Consider the following 24412-nt stretch of genomic DNA (forward strand, 5'->3'; position numbering starts at 1 on the left):
TATAACTGGGTCTGCTCATCAATATCATGGTTGGGTGTTGTTTTCACCACCACCCACCCCCTCTTAAGAATAATCTTTATTCCCTTGTAACCGCTGAGAAATGAAATTCAGTATCACCTCTTCCCATCACCCTAGACCTGCTCATCTCATGTCTTCTGTGTTTATTAAAAAGAGGCCTGGCTAGTCTCCAAGTTCCTCTATCTGTAGCAAAGGTTCTCACAGATGGAGTAAAACATCTGTACGCATCTCACAAAAGAACCAACAGCATGATACCAAAATCAGCCAGGAAACGCTTGCAAGCATTTCCCTCCTTTTAGCTCAAGACACAAATCAAGAATCTTGAGAAATGGTGCTTCCTTTCTCCACCATATTCTGATTTTTCTGCAAAACAATGCCTTGGGTGTTGGTATTTACTGGTCGGGAGTGCAACGTGAATGTGAAGGCCTGAGCGTAGCGACTGTTTGGAAGTATAGGCTTGGTAAAAATCAAGCATTGTATCAGCAAGAATTTGTGAGGTCACCAGTGTATTAGATCTAGTGGAGTGGGGGGATCCCCAACAAGTATAAGACTAGATCCTTTCTTTCAAGACACATGGAATATTATTTGGTAGAAAAGAGCTGTGTACATGAGACCATTGGAAAAGAATATCAAAGAGTATCTACTAAGTAGGAGATTGAATGGTAGATATTACTTAAATCATCCGAGATCAGAGAAGGATCAGGGCATTGTGAATTGGGAGTGACAGGGAAGACCCGGCGCAGGTGATGACCTGTGGACAGTGAAGAGTGTCGGGGTGAGGATGGGGCAGACACAGAGGGGCAGGTCAGGACGGGCTGCCACTTGGAGAAAGGGAGGCAGTCTGTGCCTGGAAACAAAGCTTCATGTCCTGTCACCTTTAGATTGTATTGCCTGAGACCCTGCTTTTTCTCTATATTCACGTTGGTTTTCCTCAGTGACATTCACTGACCTCAGGGTTATACTGCAAGAAAGAGATTTGCAATGGGGATTTTTTCATGGGGCAAGAGACCTGCTGTCTTTGATAGAACCCCTGAGGTTTGGGTTAAACTAGAAGCTTCCGGATTTATTTTTCCCATAGCATCCACCTTCTTTGTGATGAGACATCCAAGAAAAGGAGAGACTGTCCTCTCAGCTCCTCTCCCCATGGTCTGGCCAGTGTGGGCCAGCGGTTTCCAACCCTCAGTATGAGAGGTCAGGGAGGGCTGGTCCAGGCAGGATAGGTAGGCTGATGGGTATGCATCTTATGTACCCTTGACTTTCAAACTGAGCATCGTCTACTTCAGTAGCGACACCTTCTTCCTTGCAACTCCCAGGGGGTGCTGAAAATAGATTTAAAAGCTTCTCTTACACATAACTGAAAACGGGAAGTGAGTGGGCAATGACACCCTTGTAGGGAAATATTCTTTGAGCGTATGTTGATGCATACAAAGAAAACACCATTTCCTCAGGCACTTTGAGTTTGTTAGTCATTTTGCCTTCCTTCCCTCTTTTGCTAACCTTGCTTTTTCCTTTCTTCTTTACTGCTGAAGGCTCATATAATAAAACCATTGTATTTCTGTTTGGGTCTGTTTCAATGCCTTTTTTTTTTTTTCAATACCAGGTCCCATGGCATGTTTCTGTGTGACTTTTGTCTGTGTTGTCTTTTTGTTTGGAAATTATGTGAAAGATAAACCTCCAGAGCGGGATGTCTTTGGATGGTCCAAAGAGATAGTGGTGTTAATGGAAATCTGGCAAAAGTGAAATTAAACTGAGAATATCAAGAGCATTTTCCCTATCAGTGACACGTTTGGTACACTAAAAGGTGGGAACCTTACCATGCAAATTGCTGACATCAGGGCAAGGCTTCAAAACTTTGGAAAAGCAACAATGTGAGTACTTGAGCATTTCTACCATATAGGGGAAGCTGAGGAAACATTACATGTAGTTTGAATTACTTTAAATGTTCTTTTTTTTTTTTTTTGAGATGGGAGTTTTGGCTCTTGTCGTCCAGGCTGGAATGTAATGGCGCTCACTGCAACTCCCGGGTTCAAGCCCTTATCCTGCCTCAGCCCCCTGAGTAGCTGAGATTACAGGTGCACACACCACCACAGCCAGCTAATTTTTGTATTTTTAGTAGAGACAGGGTTTCACCATGTTGACCTTGCTGGTCTCGAACTCCTGACCTCTGGTGGTCCGCCTACCTTGTTCTCCCAAAGCGCTTGGATTACAGGTGCAAGCCATCATGCCCAGCCTGAATTGTTTTAAATATTCTGTATTCAAATCACAAATTATCCAACAGGAATCAAGAGTCAGGGGACAAGACACTTGCCTCTAACTTATGGGAATGTGGAAGGTGCTCAGTAAATCCTTTTTCTGTCAAATTGAACAATACCAGGAGGAAGAAAAGTTGTTGGGTGGTTCTATTTTTCATTCTGTCAAATATTAAGAAATGTCCTAATGTGACAAGGGCTATCTGGAAGCATGAATGAGCGACATCTGGTAGGAGGAGGAGCCCAGGGATTTCATTCTTTCTCTGCGACTAGCAACTTCTCCTGCCTTGAGAGATTACCTTTTTCGTCCCCTCATTTCATGTCATCTAGACCGTAACGCACACAGCGGTCGAGAGAGGAAGGAGCTCCAGCGAATGCCATGTAGAAGCGTGGACTGCGGGGCTGAGCAGTTGGAGTTTCCATCCTGGCTCTGCCATTTATTAGTCATGTGACTTTGAGCCAGTTTCTGGATGTCTCTGGGTCTCTGTTTTCTCATGTTTAAAATGGGGATAATAGTTGTACCTACCTGTGTCAGGGTTCTCCAGAAAAACAGAAGCAATCAGAAGTGTATAGGCAGAAAAGGAGAATTTTTATAAGGAATTGGTTCACAAGGGGTGATTATAGAGGCTGGCAAGTCCAAAATTTCCAAGGTTGGCCAGCAGGCTCAAGATTCAGGAGAGTTGATGGTGCAGATGAAGTCCAAAGACAATCTGCTGAAAAATTCCCTCTTGCTCATGGAGGCCTATCTCTCTATCCTATTCAGGCCTTCAACTGATTGGATGAGGCCCACCTCTTATGGAGGACAGTTGCTTATTCAAAGCTCACCATTTTTTTTCTTTTGAGACAGGGTCTCTCTCTGTTGCCCAGGCTGGCATGCAGTGGTACAATCTTGGCTCACTGCAACCTCTACCTCCTGAGCTCAAACAATCCTCCTGCCTTAGCCTCTCCAGGAGCTGGGACTACAGGTGTGTGTCACCATGCCCGGCTAATTATTGTAATTTTTAGAGATGTGGTTTCCCCATGTTACCCAGGCTGGCCTGAAACTCCTGAGTTGAAGAAATCCACTGGCTACTGCCTCCCAAAAGGGAGCTACCTGGGATTACAGGCATGAACTACCATGCCTGACCGAAGTTTGCTAACTTAAATGTTAATCTCATCCAAAACACTCTCCAAGCTGACACATAAAATTAACCATCACACTACCTTCTAGGGCTGTCATGTTTGCCTGACAGACAGTGTGGGCTATGTTTGTTTGTGTTATTATTATGACTAGGAAGACAGCAGTGATGATTCTTAGTACCATTTATACTGATACCACTATGGAGTCTGAAATGCCAGATTTTAAAACCCAGCTCTATTGCTCGTTAGCTGTGTGACCTTGACCAAGATCTTTGACCTCTTTGAGTCTACATTTTCTCATCTATGAAATAGGGACCATAAGAGAGACATCTCCTAGAGTATTACAGTAAATGAAGTTTTATAGGCGCACCATTCCAAACTGTGGTATTTGACATGTGATACATCCTATGTGAGGGCTTGTAGCTGTGCTTGTGATGATGACTGTTACTCTTACAGCATTACTACAGAATCTGGCTGTAATCGTCTGTTCTCACACTGCTATAAAGAACTACCCAAGACTGGGGAACGTATTAACTGACTCACAGTTCCTCAGGCTGCACAGGAAGCATGGTTAGGAGACCTCAGGAAACTTACGATCGCGGCAGAAGGCAAAGGGGAAGGAAGCACGTCTTGCGGTGGCAAAGCAGGAGCGAGAGCGAGGGGGAAAAGGGGGAGGTGCCCCACACTTTTAAACCATTAGGTCTCAGACAACTCACTATCATGAGAACAGCAAGGGGGAAGTCTGCCCCCATGACCCTGTTACCTCCCACCAGCCCCCTCCCCTGACACATGGGGATGACAATTCAACATGGGATTTGGCTGGGGACAGACAGCCAAAGCATAACCCTGACCCAGTTTTGGCCTCGGACAAGATTCTTGACCCACCCAAAGCTTATCTGTAAAATGAGGACAGAGGCACAGCGTTTTGAACTCTGCTGCATAGTATGCATTACACAAATGCTTGCACTACAGTTGTGAGGATCATGACTATTACTATTATTGCCATTACTACAGAATCTGATACATTAACTGGCTGTCGACCTTGATCATGACCCTAAACTTCCCTGAGCCTGCATTTCCTCATCTGGAAAACGAGGCAAATGTAGAGTCGTGCCTGTCGTGTGAGGTGGCTATGAGGAACAAGGTGGACAGAGCGTGTGAAGCAGTTGTCACCATTCCTGGCCCCTGGCCCACTGAAAGCGCTCAGTGCCTGTTGGCCCCCCCGCATTTGTTCATGCATTGAGCAGCAGGCCCCAGGAATGCATCAGCAGCATCACCACTCTCTCATGTTCCCAGCCCGCCATCCTCTGTGCGACGACCCTGGCATACCGTCGTTAGGTCAGTGATCGGGACCGGAGGACTTCCCAAGTTAGCCACTCTATTTTTGGACAACTCTACGATTTATAAGAGTTTCTTTTTTTTCTTTGTGTTTGGAAATTATGTGAAAGAAGATAAATGATCAGTTCTCATCAGTGATTAGTGCCAGTGCTGTGAGCTGAGCCGGTGCATGGCACGCTCGTTCCTCTCCTTGTGACAGCCCTCCAAATATTTAAAGATAGCTCTCACACCTCTCCCAAGCATGCTTGTTGTCAGACTAAACATCCCAGCCTCCTTCATCCTTCTGTCGTGTGACACAGTTTCTAGCCCCTCGCTACTTTGGTTGCTGTCATCTGGACCTGCTCCAGGTTTTCAGGGGTCCCCTTAAAATACGTCACACACCACTGCATTCAGCAGTCCAGATGAGCAAACGTGCCCCACAGAGGACTGCTGCATGCGTCGTTCTGGTGCAGACTGTCATTAAGGTGTCCTGAGTTTGGAGTCACTCTTTCAGCAACCTCATCGGGTCTCTTCTGTTTGATTTCGAGCTTCCATTGACTCACCCTTTCTACACAAATGAGTCATAAGCAAAAGCATCTCACTCCTGTCTGTAAGTCTGTCCTGCCTTAGAAAGTTGATGCTCCGAACCTATGTGTAAATGTTGCACGGTCCAATTATATTTCATCGTGTTAAGATCGGCCTATGTTTCAAACCACTGAGATGTTCTGAAAAAACATGTATTATATTTTAATCAGAAAATTAATTCATGCTTATCATATTTCAGAAATGTAGAAAAGTACAAAGAAGAAAATAAATGTTTATATCTACCAATCCAGAGACGAGATAACCATTGTTGGCTTGCTTTTTGGTGACTTTTTTTTTTTTTGAGATGGAGTCTGTCTCTGTCGCCCAGCCTGGAGCGCCGTGGCATGATCTTGGCTCACTGCAACCTCTTCCTCCCAGGCTGTAATGTTTCTTGTGCTTCAGCCTCCTCAGTAGCTGGGTTTACAAGCATCTGCCACCACACCAGGCTAATTTTTGTATTTTTGGTAGAGGCAGGGTTTCACCATGTTGGCCAGGCTGGTCTTGAACTCCTGACCTCAGGTGATCTGCCCACCTCGGCCTCCCAAAATGCTGGGATTACAGGCATGAGCCACCGTGTCCAGCTACTTTGGTGACTTATTAACAGTCCTGTGTCTTGGGGTGTTTGTGTTTATGACATGTGTGTGATGCATTTGTTGTTATAAAATTGGGACTGCATTGTATACACAGCTTTGATTCCTTATTTTTTTTCATTTAATATTCATGGTGAGCCTGTATCAAGTTATAATTGAAAAGCTGACTACAAAGTACATCCTGTGGACATACGATAATCCCTGATTTACTTAACCATTCCTTTATTGTTAGAAGTGAGGAATATTTCCAAAATGTTGCTGTTATAAATAGTGCTTCAGTGAGCACCTTTGTATAAATCAGCGTTTCTGAGCCTCAGTTCTATTGACATCTGGGGCTGGATAATTCGTGGTTGTGAGGATGGTCCTACATACGCATATTTGGCCTCTACCTACTAGATGTTACTGCTACCACCCCAGGTGTGACAACAAAAAAAAATGTCTCTGGACATTGCTAAATTTCTCTGGGGGTAAAATTCCCCCCCATGGAGAACTACTGGTTTTTGTCTTTTCAGTGGCATACGTGGAAAGGAAAGAGTGAGAGCATGACCCCAAGCGCAGACAGTAAAGGAACACATTACCAGTAGAGAATTTTACAACAATATAAACCAACTAAAAATTGGTCACTTATTATTCTCATCCTGTGCCAGTAATGTGAATAATAAAATTTGCCTTCCTGCCAGGATAGAATACTCCCATTTCACCACTGCCTCAAATGGTTTTGCCATTGTCTCTGTTAGCAAGAGTCCCAAAAGTGGCCGGGCTCACACCTGTAATCCCAACACTTTGGGAGGTCGAGGTGGGTGGATCACCTGAGGTCAGGAGTGTGAACCAGCCTGGCCAACATGGTGAAACCCCATCTACTCAAAATAAAAAAATTAGCCGGGTGTGGTTGCACATGCCTGTAATCCCAGCTACTCAAGAGGCTGAGGCAGGAGAATCGCTTGAACCTGGGAGGTGGAGGTTGCAGTGACCCAAGATCACGCCACTGCAGTCTACCCTGGGTGACAGAGTGAGACTGTCAGAAAGAAAGAGAGAAAGAGAGAGAGAAGAAAGAGAGAGAGAGAGGGAGAAGGAAAGAGAGAGGGAAGGAAGAGAAGGGAAAGAAGGAGTCCCAAAGCATGTTTATGCCTCCTGAAGTTTTATAGAATTTTGACAAAACCGCTCTCTTGGTCCTCACAGGTCTCAGACCACTTGAGGGCAGGGCCGGGAGACTGTGGCTATACTCAGAATCATCTCGTCCTGATGTTAAGCATTATCATCCTCCTGGATCAAATGCAAAGGGCTTAACTCTATTCTCTAGGTTCCTGAGAGTACATGCTTGAGGCTCTGGGACCCTGCCCTAGTTGGTCAAAACATATTCCCATTATAATTATCTTCTGATTAACAATAACTTTCAGTGTCTTGGGCTAATCAAGTGTAAACCCCAAATGTGTCGCTTCTGAGATCATCAAATTTGACTTCCCACAACCCCCTCCTGGGCTCCTTCCACTGCTGTGGACTAGTCTCCTTGGAGGAGTGCACACTAAACTCCATAAAGAAATTGTGGTTCATATGCAGCGTGGAATACTATGCAGCCAGAAAAAAGAACGAGACTATGGCCTTTGCAGGAACATGGATGGAACTGGAAGCCATCATCCTTAGCAAATTAACACAGAAACAGAAAATCAGATATCACCTGTTCTCACTTATAAGTGGGAGCTAAATGAGGAGTACAGATGGGCAAGGAGGGGAACAAGAGACACTGGGGCCTACTGAGAGTGGAAGGTGGGAGAAGGGAGAGGATCCGAAAAATTATGGGGTACTAGGCTTAGTACTTGGATGACAAAATTGTCCCTACAACAAACCCCCGTGACACAAGTTTACCTGTATAACAAACCTGCACATACACCCCAAACCTAAAATGAAAGATTTAAAAATCGTAATAAAAAATCACGGACTTCGTGTCTTCCCATATGTGTTCCACAATCTTGGAATACTCTTGCTTATTTTCTATATAAGCCCTGCCAGTGGGGAAGCCTTTCTTGGGATCTAAATTCTTCATTGATATTCTGCTTCTCCCAACTCTTACCTTGATGGTAGTTCCTATCATATCATGTCATGTAATTTTGTGCTTAACTTACATATCTCTATATTTTTAATTGTTTTAGTAACTTAGTCCCATCTCAACAATTAAGAAGGTAAAGTTCCTGCAGGAAACAGAAATGTCTCATACCCATACATCTTCTCAAAAATTGAGTCTGAAAACAATAAATCGTTGCTAATAAATGTGTAAGTTGTTTCATTCTAACATTACTTAATCAACGTCCTCATTCCCTAGATTAGCGCTACAAAATTCAATGCAAGAATTAAAAAATAGGCCATGCATGGTGGCTCACACCTGTAATCCCAGCACGTTGGGAGGCCGAGGTGCGGGGATCATGGGAGGTCAGGAGTTTGAGATCAGCCCGGCCAACATGGTGAAACCCCGTTTCTACTAAAAATACAAAAATTAGCCAGGCGTGGTTATGGGTGCCTGTGATCCCAGCTACTCAGAAGGCTGAGGCAGAAGAGTCACTCAAACCCAGGAGGTGGCAGTTGCAGTGAGTGGAGATTGCACCATTACACTCCAGCCTGGGTGACAAGAGTGAAACTCTGTCTCAAAAAAAAAAAAAAAAGAATTAAAATACATATGCATGTGGCTCAGATAACTCAATCTAAATTTAAAATTAAGTAGGTAGACATCCAAACCTAAATCTCAAAATATGTGCTAGATTGTTTTCATTACTTATCTCTCTGACAAGTGTTTTCTACAGGAATCAAATGATCAGTAGGTATCTCTAGTTCTTCACACCTAGAACTAGAATTTTTAATTGTTTTAGTAACTTATTCCCATCTCAACAATTAAGAATGTAAACTTCCTGCAGGAAAAAAAATGCCTTCTACTCATAGATCTTCTGAAAAGCTCTCGAGAATGAGCCTTGTCCTCGCTCTTTGCTTGTTTATATCGTTCGGCCTTCAAATCCAAACCATCATTTAGCGTGGGTTGCAGAAATCATAGGAGCTGGCAAATATTGGGGGTGAGTGCTGGTCCTACAGAATTAAGGAGCTTCCTGAACTTTCTCTTCACTGTTCCTGTAAAGGTAATTGCTGATCTTCAAGGTACCTGGTGCCCATTTGCAAATGTCATCCCGTAGTTCATTTAAACTGAAAATAATGCCTAATACTCCTTGTGCCTTCCCCCAATTTTTCAAACTCTGAACTTTTAGGAAATTACCATCACCTTGTGGGTATAAAATTTTAAGGAAAACTCAATTGTGAATTTTGACAGCCCAGAATACTAAGAAATCAAAAAGATTTAAGAGAAGGAAAGACAGCCAAGTGTGAGAAGGGAAGAAAAGAACGATCTCGTCATTGAGTTTCTCTTGAGAACAAGCCTGTTTCTTGTTTCTCTGGCTGTGGTACCCACCTGTGTGCACCAGAACAAAATGAACTTAGCCTTGACTTGGTTACTGGCATGACTGTTTCGAAGGGCTGTCCTAGAACAGACCAAATTTTATTCCGAGAATATATTTTTGCATGAGCAAGCAGTTTTTCCAGTTTCAGAGAAACAAGAGAGTTCTTTTAAGTCCAGCCTCCAGAAGCTCCTTGGTCAACAACCTTCAGTGCTCACCGTCCTCATGGGGTCAGCCCAGATTGATTTAGTGATTAATTCCAACATTTTTCTGGCTTCTCCACTGCACCAGCACATTTCAGCTTTCTAAACATAGGTCAACCCAGGCAATTAGGAGACAGCTTCTGTTTTTCAAAGGTATTCAGCAGGCAGGAAGCCTAGTTTACAAATGAGTGATCACGTGTACGATGGCTGGCTTGATGGGCAGGGGCTGCCATCTTCTCAGCTACTATATTTGAACATGTCGGGACGCAGGACAAGCTTCTACACTTCTTACTCCAAAGATCATTTTAACCATCAGGGACTTTATCATCCAAAAAGGCACTTTCCAATGATCTTGTTATCACTTCCATTTTATGTTGCCAGTTTTGTGGTCTTGCTGTTCTTGTTATGTAGGAGATGAACTGGTCCCACTTAACAGCTCGTCATTGGCAACTTGATCAGTGAAGGTTTTCATTTAGTCTTCACCGAACTCTATACGCTTCTCTCAGTAATGTCCAAGCTGGGAAATTGATCATACTGCCCCAGGAGGCTAGAAATGATCATGTGGCATTGGCTCTGGGTAGAACAGTGGCCACCACTTGAAGCCAACATTCTGCATAAACCATCTGATTCCCTGTGAGCAGGGTCTAGCAGCCTATCACTGTCCGAAGGTCAGTTGGCCTCCATCTTACACTCACAGAGAATCTCAAGTATGGATTCTTGTCATCATCTCCAAGTAAGATGACATTCCATTTGAAGGCATTAAAAATACTCATGTGGTGGTGAAACCCCTTCTCTACTAAAAAATACAAAAATTAGCTGGGCATGGTGGTGTGCGCCTGTAGTCCCAGCTACTCGGGAGGCTGAGGCAGGAGAATTGCTTGAACCCAGGAGGTGGAGATTGCAGTGAGCCAAGATTGTGCCACTGCACTCCAGCCTGGCGCCTGGCGACAGAGCAAGACTCTGTCTCAAAAAAAAAAAAATACTCATATGGGCCAGGTGCAGTGGCTTACGCCTGCAATCCTAGCACTTTGGGAGGCCAAGACAGGTGGATCACTTGAGGTCAGGAGTTTGAGACCAGCCTGGCCAACATGGTGAAACCCCATCTCTACTAAAAAAAAAAAAAAAAAAAATACAGAAATTAGCCAAGCATGGTGGTGGGCACCTGTAAGTCTAGCTACTTGGGAGGCTCAGGCAGGAGAATTGCTTGAACCTGGGAGCCAGAGGCTGCAGTGAGCCGAAATGGTGCCACGGCACTCCAGCCTGGGCAACAGAGCAAGACTCCATCTCAAAAAAAACAAACAAACAAGTATTCATGTGTTAAATGCAAATATTCAAACCATCACAATATTTAAAACTCTGTTTTGATCTATATTGATTTTTGTAATATCTGAAGAAGAATAAAAAAGAAAATATTTGAGAATAGTGAAACAGACTGGGTTCTCTTGGGTTTGGAGCCCACATCTACACTCTAGGGCGGGAGAGCAGTAGGTATGCAACAGAAACTCATTCCCTAACGTGTGGGCCACGGGTCGCATCAGCATCACCTGGGATTTTGTAAGAAATGTGAACTCGTGGGTTGCACTGAACCAGAATCCATGTCTGAAGATCCCCAGGCAGTTCCTCCTTGATTTACAGTTGGCAAAACGTTCATTTAAAAGTCTGCCACAGTTTTGGTCTGTGATTGTGTGGCTCTCCACACACAGAAAAGCTAGGCCTAGGTACCATTCCTGCCAGGACACTGAACAGCACCCTCTCCAAAGAGGAAGTGGCTTGTAACATAAAATATTCTACCATGATGAGATGTTAACATATCAAAGCCAGCTTTGCTTTCTTCCATTCCTGGGCACCTCGCCCACTGTAATGGATACGGCTGGCAAGTTAGAAATCCAGAAACTCCCAGGGACTTGGGATGTTTCAAGGAAGCGGAAATTCCTGGACATCGGTGAGTTTTGGCTTTACTCTGTCAAGTGGTCTCAAGTTGCAGGGCTGATAACTAGTAAAATGCACACGGCCATGTGAGCAATCACTTCTGGTTCGGCAAAGACATGTGAGTTCGTGAAATCTGGGAACCAGCTGATTGTTATTCCTAAGCTACAGGAGTGTCTTTCTTCCTCGTCTTTCAGACCACAACAACGCATCTTGGAAGTCATCTCTGGGCTATTTCTGAATCCACCATCCTCTTTGCGTGGACTGATTGCCCAGAAACTGACCAGGGCAATGACCACATAATTGATGTTTGGGAACGGATTCTGTTGTTGTCCTTTAAAATGATGTATTGACCCACACTTGGGCTTTCTTCTTATCTGACAACTTTCCCTAGTAAGAAACCCCTTCCTCCAGGCTCCCCTGGTAAATTGCCTCCATCCTGAGGACTCTGAAATTGCCCAACTTACCGCCTCCTTCCTCCCACCTGGCCACACCGCCTCATGTTGGCAGCTCACGCTGCTGCTGCGAGGTGAACATGGCTCTTTCTCTCCAATCTTGGGCCATTTTTCCTAGACTGCTTTCTTTTTTTAATTTTTTTTTATTTTATTTGTGGTCTCTGTCATTCTGCCGGGGCAAGGGGGTAAAGAGATCTGACACTAAGTGCAGGGAAATGCTGAATCTGGAATCTATCTTCCAGACGGCACAAGAATAAAAATTCATAGCAGGACAGCAGCTACTGACACGCTCCCAAAGACATATTGCAGGTAGCATTATTTATTGTGGCAAGGAGTTCATAGAAGTGCTACCTCAAAGCACCCTGAGAGATCCTAAAAAGCCCATCTCCCATCAGGTGAGGCAGATTTATGGAGGCTGCTCTTAGAGAGGTCAGGCGGTGCGGCTCAGGAAGCAGGCTCCTCACAGAACGCCTGGATTCCCTTAACATATTCAGTGCAGTTTGATTGGTTCAAAGGAGGGCTTGAGTCTGTAATGTTGACCATAAAATTGCAGTGACATGCTGCTTTAGATAAGAGGGCTGGAGGAAGGGGGCAGGGAGGCTGCAGGCACTAGAGCAGCCAACACAGGCGAGATCGGAGCATGCGCTCATATTTTACTAAATGTGCGGGGAGAGGGTGGGGGATGGGACTCGGCAGATTAATACTTGCACAAAGGAAAGCTGAACCCACCAGCCTGGACACAGCAGACAACCCTGCCTCTGTGCACAGAATGCCACATGCACACAAACACGCAGAGGCACGCGGGGACCTCGAGGTGTGTATGTCCCCACCCAGATAGAAACAGCATGGCAAAGCCTAGCCAGCCAGTTTGACCTCACTATTACCCCAAAGTCACCCAGAGGAAGAGCTCTTTTCCCATGACCCCTGTGAACTTCATCAGGGGTCTCCCAGCTTTTACTTTTCCCTATTTACATGACATCATTTCCCATGCTACTGGCTAACGAGCCTTGGAGGCACCGACTCACACTCTGAACCCAGACACAGACCAGAAATGAGGCTTTTCTACAAGCTCTGTGAGGCTGAGGCTGGTGGGAGCCTGCTGGAGAAGGGCACTCAATCCCTGTCTTCTGGAATCAGTGACTTTCATGCAGGACCGAGGGTAGAACCAGTAACCCGAGGATGTGTAACACAAGGAGATGACTTTGCTGCCTTTTTTTTTTTTTTGCATCTAGGGTTTTTGAACCTCCATCAAATTGGGTGAGCATCACTTACTGATTCAGAGCCAATGTCTTCCACATCAATTTCGTAATCCTGGTCAGTTTCCACTGATCCTGTTTCGAGGGCACCACATTTGTAGCCCAAATCGGTGGCCCCCTGTGGGTGGCCTGGTGAAGAGAGATAATTGCTGTCGACTTCCCACATCCAAGTTAGAGAGATGGAGTATATAAGGGAATGAGATGGCCATCTAAATAATTGAGGTGATTATCTTTTTCTGAATTATTCAGCTAGGACCTAAATTGTCCTATAAATTCATAGGAAGGTAGGTTTTTGGTTTGACTTACACAGATAATAGATTTAATTCTTCACTCAAACCCAGAGGTCCAGTTGTAAAGGGACTCTTTCTCCTTTTGTTGAAACTGACATCATTGAGGCCTTTGGCTCCACCTGTTTTTAAATGTCCCCCCAACCAGGTGTCTTATTTGTGTGAGGTGTTTGGAAAGTCCATCTGAATTGTAAGGTCAGCCTCCAGAATGTGAACCATAGGAAGTAGGAACATCAGAGTTTTTATTCATTGAGATGAGCTTTCTCTCATTACATTCTGATCAAAGTGAAGAAGTTGTGAAAATTTTTCCATTGCTCGGCCCAACATAATGGTTCCTGCCTGTAATCCCAACTCTTTGGGAGGCCGAAATGGGAGAATTGTTGAAGCTAGGAGTTCAAGACCAGCCTGGGCAACACGGCAAAACCCCATCGCTAATAAAAATTTAAAATTAGCCAGGCATGGTGGTACGTGCCTGTAGTCATAGCTACTAGGGAGGCCGAGATGGGAGGATCACTTGAGCCCAGGAGTTTAAGGCTGCAGTGAGCTATGATCACACCACTGTACTCCAGGTTGGGCAACAGAGCAAGACCCTGTCCCCCCGCAAAAAAAAAAATCTCCATTGCTTTTTCTTCATCAGAATCCTGCCCATTTAGAGAGTCCCCTAATCATTTGCATACTCTGTTGATCTCTCCCATCAGTGATTTTAAAAATGTCAACACCTGCCACCGTTTAATGCCACCTGCTGACAGCAGATAGTCCAAGGCGTTGCTATTTTTCTATTTGCCTCTAAGTTCTAGCCTCCCTGCAAGCTTGGTCCTGAGGGATGTGGCCACTGACTTCTCCAAAGCAAGGAGGATGCTCAGAGCCTCTGAATGCCACCGCTCAGATGGTCATCATCACCCACCGACCTTGACAGTTGTTCCTCCGAGTACCACTGTTGACCCCCTGAGGTCCCACGCTTGACCTCATTAATACAAAAGGGGAGAAAGCTAAGTGAATGTTTTCACAGCCTCCTCTTTCTCCGGGCCAACTGGAGGTTATCAAGGCCAGAGGCTGCTCTCTAGTTCATAAACCTGTTAGGGTATTCGGAGTCATGATTCTCTTATTCAACTGTCTGCGCTTTTCCTTGGGACAACTAATCCCTCAGCGTGACTGGTGGAAGCCGCAGTATTGATTTCTGTGTCTCTCTAAACCTCAGTTGTGTTCAACGCTTGTTAGACATCTGAAGGAATATCCAGTGGGCTCTGGGGGCAATTTGAGAGCCAGGCTCAATAGGCTGCTCTTGAGAGAAGCTTCTGTAAGGTTGCTGGGCAAGCCAATTGAATGGATTTTTAAATGAGAGGGAGACAGAGAAGAGAAAGGGAGGGGAAGGAGGGGATGAGAGAGAGAGGAGAGGAAGAGAAAGAGAAGGGAAGAAGGGAAAAAGATGGAAAGAGAGAAACAAGAGAGGAAAACTAGAAAGGGCAAAGAAAGGGGGGAAGAAAGAGAAAGGGAGCTTTCTTCTAGGAGACGTCTTGAAGGATTTCCATCTTCTGCTCCTTTTGTCTTCTGTCTCCCTTTGTTAATAAAAGAGGACTTTTTTTAAATTTTCCTGGTCAACACTAGCTGGAATGAGAAGAGGGCATCCCCACGTGTGACTGGTGCCAGGTTGGGGCACGCCTATGTGAGTTCGTGGCATGCGTGGACTCTTTCAGGCCTTGTGGTTACTGCAGCACCCGTGGACCGTGTCCACGTTTCATCTCTGCTTCTTTGCAAAGGTGGGGGCTTGAGGATGCTCCTGCTGGGTCCGATTGAAGCTGTAAGAAAGGCTTATGCACACTGCAAGACTCTCTTTAGTGTTACCACCTATCTTAAATAAGTGCTTGTAACCAAAAAAAAAAAAAAAGGCTGGAATCAAGTTTCTTTCCGGGGTACATAATCATGAGGTGAGAGACTGGCTCATCGCATTAAGCCACGAGGGACTTGGCAATGATCTTTCTCTGCTTCTTGGTGTCTGGGCCTATTTGAGGTGCCCACACTGCAAGGCGTCTAGGACTGCCTAGGCCAGTGGTTCTCAACTGGGACTAATTTTGTATCCCCCTAGCTCTGTCCAGAGGACATGTGGCACTATCCGCAGACATTTTTGATTGTCACAACTGATGGAGGTTCCAGTAGGCATCTGGACGGTAGAGGCCAAGGGTGCTGCTAAAAACCCTGCAGTGCACAGGGCAGCCCCCGGCGGTAAAACATTATCCATCTTGGCGGGCGCGGTGGCTCACGCCTGTAATCCCAGCACTTTGGGAGTCCACGGCGAGCAGATCACCTGAGGTCTGGAGTTCCAGACCAGCCTGACCAACATGGAGAAACCCCGTCTCTACTAAAAATACAAAATTAGCCAATGTGGTGGCGCATGCCTGCAATCCCAGCTATTCGGGAGGCTGAGGCAGGAGAATTGCTTGAATCCGGGAGGCAGAGATTGCAGTGAGTCCAAATCACACCACTGCACTCTAGCCTGGGCAACAAGAGCAAAACTCCATCTCAAAAAAAAAAAAAAAAAAAAAAAAACCCTTCTGAAATGTCAGCAGGTTCAAGATTGAGTGACCCTGATGTAAGCTCTGAAGAAGTCTGACTTCCCATTTTTTTCTGTCTCATTTGCTCCCCACTTTTATCTCAAACCCTTCTTCCTTCAGCCAGAAACATATGATAGTCACCTCTAGGAGGTTTCTTTACAAGTAAACGATTAAAAGGAAAGACAAAAGATGTTCTACGTCCAGGCCACACCTGCCCAAGTCCTCCCAAACCAGCCTCTCTAGGGATGGTCCCACAAATCTCTATTTTGAAGTTATCCAAAGAATATGTAACCAGATATGTAACCAGATTTGAGACTTCTGGAAAAAGATAGGTGGTCCCTTCCAGATGCCATCAAGTATCCAGATGCTGAACATGTCCAGATTTCTTTCAATCGGAAATCTATTTCCTGACTTCTAGAATCGGAGGAGGGTCTACCCATCCGACGCAGCCCAGAGCAATGCAGGCCCATCTGGTCAGCTCTCCAACATCACGATCCCCTTCTCCACCAAAGACCAGAGACTGCCCCTGCATCAATGTGCTGGCCGCTTCCCAATGTCACAGCTTTCAGAACCAGTAAAGCCTGGACCGCTGGTCTGCAGATTTAAAGAGGACAAGGCTGGGCACAGTGGCTCACGCTTGTAATCCCAATGCTTTGGGAGGCTGAGGGGGGCAGATCGCTTGAAGTCGGGAGTTCGAGACCATCCTGGCAAACATGGCAAAACTCTGTCTCTACTAAAAATACAAAAATTAGCCAGGCATGGGGGGCACACACCTGTTATCCCAGCTACTCGGGAGGCTGAGGCAGGAGAATCACTTCAACCTGGGAAGCAGAGATTATAGTGAGCCAAGATCATGCCACTATATTCCAGCCTGGGTGACAGAGTGAGACTCTATCAAAAAAAAAAAAAAATCCTAGCACCCGCAGCCACCTAGGGGCACACCTGCAGGACATCTTTGTTCCTCAGTGTCCTCCAGGTAGAGTCCAGAGGGACTTACATGCAATTTGAAACACATCAAACCTCATCTTTATAATGGCCACGTGGAATCTTTATTTTCTACAGCGGGGCATTTCAGGGAGTCCTTTCTTTTTTAAGAAACAGAGTCTCATTCTGTCACCCAGGCTGGAGTGCAGTGGGGCAATCGTATCTCACCACAGCCTTAAACTCCTGGGCTCAAGCGATCCTCCTGCCTCAGCCTCCTGAGTAGCTGCTACTACAGGTGCACACCACCATGCCCAGCTAATTATTTCACTTTTTGTCCTTTGTCTTACCAAGTGGCCCTTGAAGCATATTTGGGAGGGAGCAGTAGCGAAGGAATCACACCAAACTTGTTAACTAAAAAAAGGCCAAAGCAATTCATGGTAGTATCCATCACAGTCAAAATAGAGACTTCAGATGAGGGCACGAATCATATAGATTTGTAGAATGTTTTCTTTCTGCCACAGAAGAAAGAGAGAGAGAGATCATGAGACTGCCCTCATTGTTTTTGGTAATTGTCATAGGTCTGCTTTGCTGGGCCAGTTGACTTAGAAGCATAGAATGCGTCTCATTACTTTTTGTTTGCTTCCTTCAAATGCTGCGAACATGGTGGGCCCTATGACATGCGTGGTGACATACAGGGCATTTTGCGTAAATAAATAGGGCCAGACGGCCTGCCCTTTGCGGGCCCAGGTCTCAGCCTGCTCCTCCTGGCATGCGCTCATTCTCGGTATTCCTCTTCATGTGCAGCATGGGCTCTTGCCTCTCCTCATGATCATTACTTTTCTGGAGACTCAGCCCTGCCCCTCATCAAGATTTATATCGCCACATTCATTAGGTGATACAATACTGTCAACAGAACCAGCGGTGGCAGCGGTGGCCTCATTATCTCCGTGGTTAACCCCTGCTTCCCCAGTGTTGGGCCCTGTCAGGGATTTTAAATTCAAATTAAATTTTAATGCGGCAGCTTTGATGTTGGAGGTAGAACTGCCTACTCAGGAGGTGGCTGGGGACGGAGATTCTATTGTTACGTTCTTTCACCCTCTTATGAACTCCAAGCAAAACATCCCAGGAAAATGCTTTTTGTCTTCTAGGGGCTAAGCAGGAATGTTCAGATACTACAACTTATTTCAATTTCTGGCTGCTGTCATAAATTAAGGAATGTGTGTTTCAAAGGTGTAGACTGTACTAGATTGTCTAAGGACTGTCGTATTAGGGCTCAGATGCTGTATGTGATTCTAGGGGCTGGCCAAGGGACCCAGCCTGTAAAATCATCATCATCGTAATTTGTACTTAGAGAGAAAATTAGTCACTTCAGAGACTTTTTGACATGAAAAAGCAATAGCACCCTTTTCTGGGACTTCCTTCCCTTGTAGTTCTCTCTGTCTGCACAGATACTGGTGTTATTTGAGACCTTTAAAAAATACACATAGCTTTTGTTCTCGTGCATTTACAAACTGAAGTAAAATTGTTCTGGCTGTAGTCACAGCTCTTCGAAGTAGAGACCTTACCTTATGTCAGGCATCATTATCAATAATGAAACACATTTTCAGTGTGGTAACTGACATATTGTAGGTACTTCCGGAATGTTAGTTTCTCTTCTGCTCACGGCATCTCCCTTGCCTGCCCCCATGCCTATCCGAGTGGGAATTCTCAGTAAAAACCCATCAGTTTGCATTGCTGAGCTCAGCCTCCATCCATCAGCCTCACAGTTAAGAGCATCACAGCTGGCCACTGCAACCTCGTGGTAAGGCCCAGAAGTCTAAGATATGCTCCGTGAGCTTTCTACCTAATTGCCCTCTGTACAGTCAACAACAGTCTCTCTTAAAATTGTTGATTAAAGGAATGAAATAAATAAATAAATAAATAAATAGGCTGGGCGCAGTGGCTCATACCTGTAATCCCAGTACTTTGGGAAGCTGAGATGGGCAGAACAACTGAGGTCAGGAGTTCGAGACCAGTCGGGCCAACATGGCAAAAACTCATCTCTTTTAAAAATACAAAAATTAGCCAGATGTGATGATGCACACCTATAGTCCCAGCTTCTCGGGAGGCTGAGGCAGGAAAATCACTTGAATCTGGTAGGGGTGGAAGTTGCAGTGAGCTGAGATCACACTCTGTCTCAAAAAAAAAGAAATCTGTTTTTTTTTTTTATCGTTCTTGTGAGAGACAGTGTCTTGATCTCTCATCCAGGCTAGAATACAGTGACTCAGTCATAGCTCACTATACAAACTCCTAGACTCAAGCAATCCTCCTACCTCAGCTTGCCTGGCTAGTATTATAGGCACATGCCACCATGCCTGGCTAATTTTTTATTTTTATTTTTGTAGAGACAGGACCTTGCTATGTTGTCCAGGTTAGTCTCAAATTCCTGGCCTCAAGTGATCCTCCCTGCTCTGCCTCCCAAAGCACTGGGGTTGTAAGTGTCAGTCACCAAGCCTGGACAAAGTCTAACATGAATTGTGTTCTCCTTATGTGCCAGGAACTGTGCTAAGTGCTATCTCATTTATTCAGCTGAACAACCCTCAAGATAAGGTTATTATCACACAGACACTTTTCAGATAAGAAAGGGAGTCTCAGAGAGGTTCTGTAACTTGCCCAAGGTCACATAATAAAAGAACAGATTTTAACCTGGTCTGCCTATCTCCAAAGCCCATGGACATTCTCCTCACAGGCCTTCTTGCTTCTCTTTTAAAGTGAGAAGTCCATGAGGTATCAAGGCTACATCTGTCCCACTGGACTCCCACATGCTAAAGCAAGCAGGTTGCAGATAGACGGATTTGGCTTTTACCTTTAATAGTTTATCTTACATTACCAGGTCTACCTACTCAAGCTGCATTATAAGTAAGACCAAAAATAGGGGTTGGATATTTGTTGTAAATACACGTTTGTAGCGCTCCTACTGCGTCCCTGTAAGCTAACAGGGTTACCAGTTGACTGGGGAAGGACAGTGCTTTTTAGCACACATGGATGTTTGTCCTAGAATCAGTGGCTACAGCACCAGAAGCATGAGAGGGCTCTTCATTATTAAACACGTGGGCTTTGAGACCTGGGTTTGCATCCTGGCTCCACTACTTGCTAGTTTAATGACCTTGGTCAATTACTTAGCCTTTCTTAACCTCAGTTTCCATATCTTTACAAAATGGATAATAATCGGGCCAGGCACGGTGGCTCATGCCTGTAATCCCAGCACTTTGGGAGGCCGAGGCAGGTGGATCATGCAGGAGTTTGAGACAAGCCTGACCAATATAGTGAAACCTTGTCTCTACTAAAAATACAAAAAATTTGCTGGGTATGGTGGCACACACCTGTAATCCCAGCTGCTCGGGAGGCTGAGGCAGGAGAATCACTTGAACCCGGGAGGCGGAGGTTGCAGTGAGCCAAGATCGTGCCACTGCTTTCCAGCCTGGGTGACAGAGTGAGACTCTGTCTCAAAAAATAAAAAATAAAAAGGATAATCATTCCTGCTTCACATGTCAATTATAAAGTAAATGAGAGGATGCCTCTGAAACTCTTTGAATAGTATATGGCCCATGATAGGTGTTTTCCTGTCACTATGTTATTGTTTATTGCCATTATCATTGTCAGTATCATTATTAGTGGTATTTGTCTTAGACAAATCAATGCAAAGAATCTACCCGTAACCATCATCCAATACATACCTGCCTATCTTACATAACAGATCAAGGGTATGAGTTCTGTTTCTACATCTCTCTGAATAAGGGACTGGGGAATAGAAGAGTGAATAGCAAGAAGGAAACCCTTAACAGAATTGTTGTCTAGTAAATTTCTTGGGCCTTGTAATGTACAAGTCAATCTTGACCATTGCCAAAAGAAAGTAATTTTCTAATTGTATTCACATAGATTATCTTCACATTAGGACTGTACTGTCTTTGGGTCTATTTCCACAGTGAGGCCTAGAAGCACTGCTGTTTAGCATTCATTCCCCATATCAAGGATATGGAAGGCCTATTAAGGTTCTCCCATCCTTTCTTCATGGACTTTATTTCCGCCATCTTCTTAATTCAGTTGTAACACTGCACTTACCCATTTTCATACAAGGTCTTAGCTTGTAGTGATGTTTTTAAATGAGAGAGTTTGGACATTTTTATGCTTTTTCAGTTATGTCTCTTAAATGAAATTTCATAACCATTTAGCTGGTAATATGAACCAATTGCCTACATTATTTCCAAACAGAATATATAAAAGTCAGGATACTATGGTTTGAAACACACACACACACACACACACACACACACATACACACACACACACGGGATTGTAATGAAAGGGCTAGAACTGTGAATTTCTCTGGGGATGATACTTGGACTGTGTCTGAACCATTAGACCCCATCCGGGGAGCCAGCAGTGACTGGGGCACCATTCCTGCTGGTACCATTGCAATTGGAGGAGAAGCCACAGGCAGCTTTTCCACAGCAGGATTGGAGAAAGCTACTTTCTGCAGAGGAGGTGCCTGTTGGGTAAAGTCCAGCCAGAGCTGTGGCCTCCCTGTCCCCTGTGCTTCCTGCCTATGTATGTTTTCTGTCTTTACCATCACTTGTCCCCCGAGTCGCCTGACCAAGTGTGAAAGTGAATCACTGTATTCTAGCCTGAGTGAGACAGCAAAACCCTGTCTCTAACAAAAACAACAAAAAATTAGATTTTTCTTTATGAGATGAAGCTTGATCTGAGCTCACTGCAACCTCCATCTCCGCTCGATTCAAGTGATTCTCCTGCCTCAGCCTCCCAAGTAGCCGGGATTACAGGTGTGCGTGACCACACCTGGCTAATTTTTGTATTTTTAATAGAGATGGATGTTTTGCCATGTTGGCCCAACTGTTCTCAAACTTGACAAAGTGTGAAAGGGTAGGCTGGTCATGGTGGCTCACGCTTGTAATCCCACCACTTTGGGAGGCCAAGGTGGGTGGATCACAAGGTCAGGAGATCAAGCCATCCGGGCCAACATGGTGAAATACACCGTGTTTCTACTAAAAATACAAGAAAATTAGCTGGGCATGGTGGCACATGCCTGTAGTCCTAGCTACTCGGGAGGCTGAGACAGGAAAATTGCTTGAACCCAGGAGGCGGAGATTCCAGTGAGCCAAGATTGTGCCACTGCACTACAGCCTGGGCCATAGTGCAAGACTCTGTCTCAAAAAAAAAAAAGAGGGGGCAGCCACTGCCTTGTCACCCATCCTCTGTCTAGCCCAGGCCCCCCTCTCTGCTATCTCCTGGTGATCCTCCATCCGGCACTTCGCTGCAGCTTCCCGTCTGCACCATTAACCGAAAAGCAAATGGACTTGCTGACATCGTCAATGTTCTTACCCTGTTAGACAAATGGAAGCCAGGCAACCCCAAAAATATTGCAGATTGCTCACACAAAAGGTTGTCAACGTTCAGAAAGTGTGCTGAAACCTAACTATAGTTGGACCTTAATTTTCAGAGCCATTGAGAAAGGTTTCATGAATGCACAAATTAAAGCTTTAAAAAATTCACACCTTACTTTAGATACTGTCTTCAAACCAGCAAATGGCCAGCCACTACCAAGTTTTGTTTTCTAACACTGAACAGTGAGGAAACAGGACTTTGGAAAAGGGAGAAGCAAAGATTGAAATCGTCCCCCAGCTGGCTCAGTGCCTGAAGAGTCAAGAGTTAGCCATTCCGGAAGTACGTGGCTGTGGATGTTGAGACTAGTATCTGTCCATGAAAGAAAGTTGTAAGAATTCACATTTCTGCCTCTTCTGTGGCCAATTCGAGCTCTTCTCTTGCATGCCTTGGCCCTAGGCCTTTTTTTTTTTTTCCTTTTTTTTCCAAGACAAAGTGTCACTCTGTCACCCCAGCTGGAGTGCAATGGTATGATCTTAGCTCACTGCAGCCTCCACCTCCCAGGTTCAAGTGATTCTCCTGCCTCACCCTCCTGAGTAGCAGGGATTACAGGCACACACCATCATACCTGGCTACATTTTTTTGTATTTTTAGTAGAGACGGGGTTTCACCATGTTGGCCGGGCTGGTCTCAAGCTCCTGACGTCAGGTGATCCACTTGCCTCAGCCTCCCAAAGTAATAGGATTACAGGTGTGAGCCACTATGCCCAGCCTCCAGGCCTGTTTCTGAACGTTGTTACTGAGCATCGTCTTCTTGTATTCTATCTCCAAAATAAGCACATCATCCAACCCCCCACTTTCTAGATTTAAGATCTTTACCCTTGTTTGTAGAAAACATTAAGTATGAACAACATGTCCATCCTAGGGGAGAGGAACTGCTTATCCTGGGAGAGGCTTAGAGGCTCAGCCTGACATCCATCACCTGACTGGTTTTTTGATCTTCCCAGATGTGGTTCTCCACCTTCTAGGCTAAGAAACGGATGACACCCACCTTCCAGGAATGGGCCTTCCTCCTCTCAGGGACAGATTCCCTTAAACAAATGTGTGAAATAAAACAAGGACAGTTTACAAATGTACAGTAGCATATATATACAATTACCATAAATATCCCAATATGACAAGCTCTGTTACTCAAATCATAATCAAACTGTAAATGTATTAATTTATGGTGAGAAATAACTGCTCTAGAAACTAGATATTTCAGAGTTTTAATATCGAGCTTTGTTTTTGTAGGTATATAGACTTAGAAAGCAGAGAAATAATGCAAAGGTTTTCTAGTGAGCGTTGAATCTGATCTAAGTAAAACAGAGGCCCGGCGCCATGGCTCACGTCTGTTATCCCACCACTTTGGGAGGCCGAGGCAGGTGGATCACCTGAGGTCGGGAGTTCGAGACCAGCCTGACTCACATGCAGAAACCCCATCTCTACTAAAAATACAAAAGTAACTGGGCATGGTGGCACATACCTGTAGTCCCAGCTACTCGGGAGGCTGAGGCAGGAGAATCACTTGAACCTGGAAGGTGGAGGTTGCAGTGAGCGGAGATTGTGCCATTACGCTCCAGCCTGGGCAACAAGAGTGAAACTCCATCTCAAACAAACAAACAAACAAACAAAAACAAGTGAAACAGATGAAATAAATGTACAGTGGATGGTCTCGCCAATGACTCCACATCCTCAAGGTCTTTGGCCAACACTCACTAAATCTGTATCCCCATTGACTGCGAATGATACTCCAATGCTGCTTCAGCTCCAGTGAATGGTTCTTCCTAGGCACTGCCAGTGCTGGTCCTCTTGAATCACCGTGCCCTGTGCTGCCCAACCCTGGCTCACCCTGCTTCTGATGGACAAATTCTTCTGTTACATCTGGCAGGCCTGGCCATGCTGACCTGAGCTTTAGTCTGTCTCTTTGAAGTGACTGTGCCCAGAAAGAGTTAAGCTTTAAAATCAACACTCCTTTAATTCATTTTCCTCATTCCCAGATCCATGGGGGAATCTTCTCACTGTTGTCTTCATGCGCCAATAGCATAAAATAGAGGAGAATAGAAGATAGTTAATTAAACTACAG

This window comes from Aotus nancymaae, unplaced genomic scaffold (assembly GCF_030222135.1).
Source record: "Aotus nancymaae isolate 86718 unplaced genomic scaffold, 86718_ANA_hifiasm-v0.15.2.pri h1tg000030l, whole genome shotgun sequence".
NCBI classification, from domain to species: Eukaryota; Metazoa; Chordata; class Mammalia; order Primates; family Aotidae; genus Aotus; species Aotus nancymaae.